Here is an 8,825-nt window from a genome sequence, read left to right on the forward strand (position 1 = left end):
GCGTTGTTCAAAGTTCATTTCCGGAATTTCATTCTTTCTTTATGCGATTGAGCCAATCAGTTGTGTTGTGACAAGGTAGGGGTGGTAAACAGAAGATATCTCTATTAGGTAAAAGACCAAGTCCATATTATGGCAAGAACAGCTCAAATAAGCAAAGAGAAATGACAGTCCAGCATTACTTTAAGACATGCAGGTCAGTCAATGCGGAACATTTCAAGAACGTTTCTTGAAGTCCAGTCGCAAAAGTCATCTAGCGCTATGATGAAACTGGTTCTCATGAGGACCGCCACAGGAAAGGAAGACCCAGAGTTACCTCTGCTGCAGAGGATACATTTATTATAATTGCCAGCCTCAGATTGCAGCCCAAATATATGGTTGACAGAGTTCAAGTAATAGACACATCTCAACATCAACTCTTCAGAGGAGACTGTGTGAATCAGGCCTTCGGATTGCGGCAAAGACACCACTAATAAACGACACCAATAAGAAGAAGATACTTGCTTGGGCCAAGAAACATGAGCAATGGACATTAGACCAGTGGAAATCGGTCCTTTGGTCTGATGAGTCCTAATTTGAGATTTTTTGTTCCAACCGCTGTTTCTTTGTGAGACGTAGAGTAGGTGAACAGATGATCGCCGCATGTGTGGTTCCCACCGTGAAGCATGGAGGAGGAGGTGTGATGGTGTGGGGGTGCTTTAGATGTGACGGTGTGGGGGTGCTTTTTTCTCCACTTCCTGTCTGAATGACTTGCCCAAAGGAAACTGCTTTTAGCTCAGGCCCTGAAGCCAGGATATGCATATAATTGATACCATTGGAAAGAAAACACTTTGAAGTTTGTAGAAATGTTAAAATAATGTACGAAAATATAACAAAATAGATATGGTAGGAGAAAATCCAAAGAAAAACCAACCAGAATGTTTTGGGGGGAGAGACCATCCTCTTAGAAATTCAAGAGAAAGGTCATATTGAAAATTAGCTCAGGCTTCTAACTTCAAAAACGAATGAGAAATATCCGTTTTTGCAGAAGGACACAGTCTTGGAAACTTGTGTTTGCGTCCGCTATGAAGACATTACGCATCTGCTAAAATCGGTTTCCTATTGAACATACTACTTTCCGTAAGAAATATTATAGTTTGATTACATTTTAGGGTATCTGAGGAGTAAATAGAAACCTATTTTGACTTGTTGAAAGAAAGTTTAGGGGTAGATTTTCAAATTCCATTCTCTGCCTAAACAGACTTTTTGGGACATAAAGAAGGATTTTATCTAACAAAACGACACTACATGTTATAGCTTGGACCCTTTGGATGACAAATCAGAGGAAAATTTTCAAACAGTAAGTTAATATTTAATTGTTATTTGTGAATGTATGAAACCTGTGCTAGTGGAAAAATATTTTGATGTGGGGCGCCGTCTTCAAACAATCGCATGGCATGTTTTCACTGTATTAGCTACTGTAAATCGGACAGTGCAGTTAGATGAACAAGAAATTAAACTTTCAGCCATTTTAAGACACTTATATGTACATAAATGTTTAATCCATATTATTTATGATTATTTATTTGAATTGGTTGCCCTCCAGTTTCACTGGAAGTTGTTCCACTAGCGGTCCCCCTATCCCTAATTAAGCAGCATGGCTACCACAGCATTCTGCAGCGATACGCCATCCCATCTGGTTTGCACTTATTGGGACTATCATTTGTTTTTCAACAAGACAACGACCCAACACACCTCCAGGCTGTGTAATGGCTATTTGACCAAGAAGGAGAGTGATAGAGTGCTGCATCAGATGACCTGGTCTCCACAATCACCTGCACTCAACCCAATTGAGATGGTTTGGAATGAGTTGGACCACCAAGTGAAGGAAAAGCAGCCAACAAGTGCTTAGCATATGTGGGAACTCCGTCAAGACCGTTGGAAAAGCATTCCTCATGAAGCTGGTTGAGAGAATGCCAAGAATGTGCAAAGCTGTCATCAAGGCAAACTGTAGCTACTTTAAAGAGTATCACATATATTTTGATTTGTTTAACACTTTCTTAGTTACTACAAGATTCCATATGTGTTATTTCAATGTTTTGATGTCTTCACACTATTATTCTACAATGTAGAAAACCCTTGAATGACCTTTTCTACAAGGTAGAAACCTTTGACTGGTAGCGTACCTCTCAGGTCGCAGGATGGGGCTTGGGAGGGTGCATTAGTGGGGGGTGGGCCTCTTGCTCTGCTCACGGCCTGGTTATATGTGCGGCTGTCATGTTGAGGTCCTTGCTGCAGGGGCAGGGGGCATGGGGGGGCCAGAAGGGGCATAGGTCTGATCTGGGGGGGGCCTATATAGGGTGTGGCCAGGGTTTGTTTGGGGTGGTCTCAGCTGGTTGGGGTGTGGCTGGTGAAGCTGTGATCTGGGTGTAGTTCCTCTTGGCGTGGGTTCTCTCGGTGCAGGTCCTTCCGGGGGGGGGGGGGGGGGGTCTTGCAGGTCTGGGAGGGTCTCTCTCTGGTCTAGGGGGGTTGTCCGTTCATCTGTTGCTCCAAAAATTGGATTACTGCCTTGTAGGGGTGGACCTGGTCGTAAAGGCTCTTCAAGTCCAGGGTGGAGTGGTGGGACAGGTAGACAGTTGGTTTTGAGGCACAGTCCCGGGTAATGCTTGCGTTCACCCGCTGTAAGGTGGCAAGGTGAATGTCTTTTCGTGGTAGGAGGGTGGAGATAACCACTTGGGGAAAGTGGAAGAAGCTTTTTCAAACCCTCCCTTAAGTGCTCTGGCCACCCTTTCCTGCTGGGCCCTCTGGTTGTTTGTGCCCGTGTGAATTATAATGTGGCTGGGGGATCCTAGTCTGTCCTCTGACAACAGCTCCAGGGCATGCCTAGTGTTTGGGTACCAGAGTTTAGCCACTGTGTTTAGGAAAAAGGTTTTTCTCTTGAATGTATTTGCCATTTGTGTCAATGAGCAGCACATTTTCTGGATTTTGTGCGCCCCCAGTGGATGTGTGGGGGTTGTCAGGAGGGCTATCTGGGAAGCTTACAGGGGGACAGTTATGAGGGGTAGGGTCTGTTGGGTTGGGTTGGTGGGTCCTATGTTGTCTGTCCCATTATGGTGTTGAGATTGTGGTCCGGGTCTGATGTGGGCTGTTCTGCTGGCTTCTCTTGGGGAGTGTCCTGCTCTCTGTCACACCTCAGCTTTCTCACCTCTTACTTCAATGCTGTTAGCTGTGCCATGTGTTCCTCTCCCTCCTCCTTCAGTGCTATCATCTGTGCCATGTGTTCCTCTCTCTCCTGCCTGAGAGAGCTGGAGTGCAGCCAGCTCTCTCAGGCAGCCGTCCATCTCCACATTCAGCCCTCAATTTCTTGTTGGAGGGCGGGGTTGTTGTGCTGGTCAGTTTTGTGGGTCTGTTCTGTCTGGATTGTGTGGACTAGCTCTCTGAGCTCCACCATGTCTATCTCCAGCTCTGTGAATTTATCCCTCTCAATGATGGAGGAGCAGTGCAGTTGTGGGACCTGGGTGTGTTCAGTGCTGGGGGGGGGGCTGACTAGCCTCATCTGCAGGACAATTTGAAGAGGTGTGATCAGACTCACTCAGGATGGGGGAGTCATCACAGAGAGAGAGCTTTTCCTGCTGTGCTCTCTCTTTGATCCCATAAAAGTCCTGCTGGAACTGCTTTAGGATGCCCTGCACCATTTCTGTCCCAGACTTGTGCACATTCTCTCTCTCCATTTGTCACCTCTTCCGGACACCTACCATGACACCTATAACATACCCTTTTTCCATTTACTGTAACAAACATCCTCACCCACTGAGCACCGGCCGAGACCTGATGTCGTTGAAAAGTAGTTAAAATTTGGTCAGTAGGCCCTGGCCGGACCAAATCTGAACCAATCATAGACGTCTATGTTTCACAAGTGTGGACAGCACAGTGCAGTACAGTAGAGAACAGTAAAGTAGAGTTTAGTACAGTAGAGCACACTAGAGTAGAGTACAGTATAATGTACTGTATTGTACTCTTCTGTACTGAACATATCTACTTTAATGTACTCAACTGTATTCTACTATACTGTACAGAACTCTACTGTGCTGTACTGTGATGTCTAAGTTTCACAAGTTTAGACGTCTGTGATTGGTTCAGATTTGGTCTGGTCCTTACCAATCGAATATGGTCATGTTTGGGGGCGGAGCTCATTACAGCAATAGCCAGTGTGTTTAATAAAATCCAAATATACAAAATAAGGACATTGCATATTTCTACCTTTGTGTACCTATTCAGGATACATCACCATGATGAGAATGATATTCATATCCATAGATATGTTTCTATGTATACTATAGATCTGGAACCCATGATGTAATTCCGTTACCGGATGTAAATCCACTTCACCTACTATAGCTCAATAACCAAAATATACTTTTTAAAACTAAAGGTGTCCTGTCATATATTGTAACGGAAAACTGTAAATTCTATCCAAATGTGTGGTTTATCAACAGTAAACTACTCTGAAAGATTTGACTGCAACATACTGTAAATGATGGTGCATTGTCGGAAAATGTTAAGGGCGGGGAAATAATTGCTGTATTTCAAATGGTACTGTAATTCCACCCTACAGAATGGAGAGCCCAAAAATATTTTTACTACTAGTGGGTGCATGGTAGTGTTGTTTCTGGCTCATTAACATATTTTGAGGTGTGCATTTTAAAAGGCTTTATTTGTTGCACCCGTGAGTGAGAATGCTGTACCAATTTAACTCCTACTGTATGTTGGTATAGTGCCTAAACAATTTGCAGAGGAGACATATTAGACTAACAGCAAGTCTTAAACCTTAAATGGTTGAGCATTTTGCCATTTCCTTTTGGTCTGTTTACCAAGTAGTCATTGCCAGTTAGTGCAAGTTATATAAAACACCAAATATTCAGTAAAGGGGAATTTCACCCTGGCTCTGCCACGGCATATAGTCATTACTATATTAACAATATTTTGTTTTTATCATAAACATCACAATTATCCAAACCACAAGCTAGAACTTGCGCATTTGTCTAGGGGCATAGACTGAAGAGTGGGCTCTGCTTATGAATCTCTGTTCTCTGATACATTCCAATTCCTCTTGAAAGGCATCATGTTGCAGAGTGCAGATTATGATGGTCTTGGCTTGATCCAGATCTTCAGTTGAGCAAGGTTTGTTGCAAATGTGCCATCCTTTGCAGCTGCTGCCTTGAAGGAGTGAAAAATATGCACAAGCCTTGCTGTTGCATATGTCAGTGCTTGCCAGCTTGAGAACCTCTCAAAGCGCTTGGAGTCTAACTTGCTGCTGGAGACATTGGTGGCGTGACAAGCAATTTAGGGGCGGATCTCGTAATCAGATCTGGGGTCAACCAAGTCGAAAGGTGTATGAAGGGGTTCTGGCTCCACTGACCTGAACAAGAAATCTGTGCCTGTCAACCATGTGCTATGAGTCAAGCTGCCTGCTGGGACTGATCACGAGGCATGATCAGCAGGGTTCTGTTCAGTAGAGATGTGCTTCCACTGCTCTGGGCTGGTAGATCTGCTGATACATTGCTCCCTGTTATTTACATACACGTAAAATCATCTGGTGTTGTGAATGTGACCCAGGACCATATTTATAAAAAATTAACAACATTTACGTAAGTATTCAGACCCTTTGCTATGGGACTCGAAATTGAGCTCAGGTGCATCGTGTTTCCAATGACCATCCTTGAGAGGTTTCTACAACTTGATTGGAGTCCACCTGTGGTAAATTCAATTGATTGAACATGATTTGTAAAAGCACACCTCTGTCAATATAAGGTCCTACAGTTGACATTGCATGTCAGAGCAAAAACAAAGCCATGAAGTCAAAAGGAATTCTGTGTAGAGCTCCAATAGAGGATTGTGTCCAGGTACAGATCTGGGGAAGGGTACCAAAACCTTTCTGCAGCACTGAAGGTCCCCAAGAACACGGTGGCCTCCGTCATTCTTAAATGGAAGAAGTTCGGAACCACCAAGACTCTTTCTAGAGCTAGCTGCCCAGCCAAAATGAACAATCGAGGGAGAAGGGCCTTGGTCAGGGAGGTGATCAAGAACCCGACGGTCACTCTGACAGAGCTCCAGAGTTCCCCTGTGGATATGGGAGAACCTTCCAGACGGACAACCATCTCTGCAGCACGCCACTAATAAAGCCTTTATGCTAGAGTGGCCAGACAGAAGTCACTCCTCAGTAAAAGGCACATGACAGCCTCCTTGGAGTTTGCCAAAAGGAACCTTATGACTCTCAGACCATGAGAAACAAGATTCTCTGGTCTGATAAAACCAAGATTGAACTCTTTGGCCTGAATGCCAAGTGTCACATCTGGTGGAAACCTGGTACCATCCTTACAGTGAAGCATGGTGGTGGCAGCATCATGCTTTGGGCATGTTTTTCAGGTGCAGGAACTGAGAGACTAGTCAGGATCGAGGGAAAGATGAACGGAGCAATGTACAAAGAGATCCTTGATGAAAACCTGCTCCAGAGTGCTCAGGACCTCAGACTGGGGCGAAGTCTCACCTTCCAACAGGACAACAACCCTAAGAGCACAGCCAAGACAATTCAGGAGTGGCTTCGGGACAAGTCTTTGAATATCCTTGAGTGGCCCAGCCAGAGCCCGGACTTGAACTCAATCAAACATCTCTGGAGAGACCTGATCCAACCTGACAGAGCTTGAGAGGATCTGCAGGGAAGAATGTCAGAAACTCCCCCAAGCGTGTAGCGTCATACCCAAGACGACTCAAGGCTGTAATTACTGCCAACGGTGCTTCAACAAAGTACTGAGTAAAGGGTCTGAATACTTATGTAAATGTGATATTTGTGTTTTATTTTTAATAAATGTGCATTTTTTCTTCTTCTAAAAAACAGTTTTTGCTTTGTCATTATGGGGTATTGTGTGTAGATTGATGAGGTGCCACTGATTTCTTTCTAACCCGCGAGCAGGCTGTTGTTCATGTTGGGACCAGTAAGCAGGACATCATCCAGAAATACCCCATGGTGCTGGGCGCTGGAATCGAATACCACTCTAATTTGTCTGGGTTTTTGTGGCTGATACACCCCGAAGATCGGAAGATACCAGCACTCTTCTTCTGCTTGTAGGGGTAGAGCGATTTCAGCGTGCCCATTCTAAAAAGATTTGCGCATGAAGCGGTCCTTCGTCTCTGGACGTTTCTTTAATGTGGGCGTGAGTGAGGCGATTGCTGGCCTGTTGGGGAGGTGTTGCCGTGGGCTATGGAACGGGAGCAGAGCAACCCTGGCTGTTTGATGCTTCCTGATGGAAATGCTCCTCCATCGTCTTCAGGAAGGCGAGATACTCCATTGACGAAGCTGGTTTGTCATTATCCTTAGTGTAGCAGAAGACAGATTTGCCGCATCAGCTGGCGTACATCTCTGCTCCAGGGACACGGTGACGTAACCATTCTCTATAATGTTTGTCCTGAAGGTGTTAACTGGTGAATTGTTGTGTGCCCCTCTGAGACAAACACCTCCCACTATCACCCAGCAGAGGGCTAGGCACTGTGTGAAGGGAGCATGCAGGGGCCCAATGCCCTCCTCCAGCACCTTGTGCACCTGGATGATGTCTCTCCCTAGAAGTAGCAGGATCTCGGCCTGAGGTTTCGGAGGGGGTATCTTAGTGGCTAAAAACTTGAGGTCAAGGTGGTACCTTGTAACATCTGGTATAGAGATTTCTGCTCTATTGCCTGGCAGGTTGTTTCACCTGATGAGTGTGGGAAGAGGTATACAGGTATTTTCATCAGCTGATCCCACAATGAAGCCTTTTGCTCTCAGGCCTACAGTCTCCGAGATACCTGAGCATGTCTTTTATAGTTAAAAAAAAATATATATATATATTTTTAATTTTTAGGGTGTAGATCAGCTTTAATATGGCAGATAGATTGTACCTTCCATCAATGTAATTGTCTGCATCACTTCCAATCCCCCATATATTTTTTTGCAAATATATATACACATATACATACACTACCGTTCAAAAGTTTGGGTTCGCTTAGAAATGTCCTTGTTTTTTAAAGAAAAGCACATTTTTGGTCAATTAAAATAACATCAAATTGATCAAAAATACAGTGTAGACATTGTTAATGTTGTAAATGACTATTGTAGCTGGAAACAGCTGATTCTTAATGGTATTTCTACATAGGCGTACAGAGGCCCATTATCAGCTAACATCACTCCTGTGTTCCAATGGCACATTGTGTTAGCTAATCCAGGTTTATCATTTTAAAATGCTAGTTGATCATTAGAAAACCCTTTTGCAATTATGTTAGCACAGCTGAAAACTGTTGTCCTGATTTAAGAAGCAATAAAACTGGCCATCTTTAGACTAGAGTATCTGGAGCATCAGCATTTGTGGGTTCGATTACAGGCTCAAAATGGCCAGAAACAAAGAACTCGTCAGTCTATTCTTGTTCTGAGAAATGAAGGCTATTCCATGCCAGAAATTGCCAGGGAGGGACGGGGGCCAGAGCACGAAGCACACTTTCAGAGATTGGAAATGTGTCTGCTTGTGTATTTAGCAATGATACCATATTTATATTACAATAGGTGTACTGTAATATGAAATACAGAATTATTTTTGTTACCGAACTGCCTTTAAACTACTGTCAAATTCACAGTAACCCTTTTACATTTTAACTGACACCCCATTCTTTCTGCAGAAATCTTTGAATCTTAATTTGTGTTTGGAAAACGTGGTCACACAAAAAACTGGGACATTTTACTGTAAATCTGCTACCAAACTTTGCATGTTCACAGTTCTTCCAGTAAATTTATTTTTGTCAAATGTTGTGTAAATTGTTCAAAGGAG

Source organism: Salvelinus alpinus, chromosome 8 (genome assembly GCF_045679555.1).
Source record: "Salvelinus alpinus chromosome 8, SLU_Salpinus.1, whole genome shotgun sequence".
In the NCBI taxonomy this organism is placed as follows: Eukaryota; Metazoa; Chordata; class Actinopteri; order Salmoniformes; family Salmonidae; genus Salvelinus; species Salvelinus alpinus.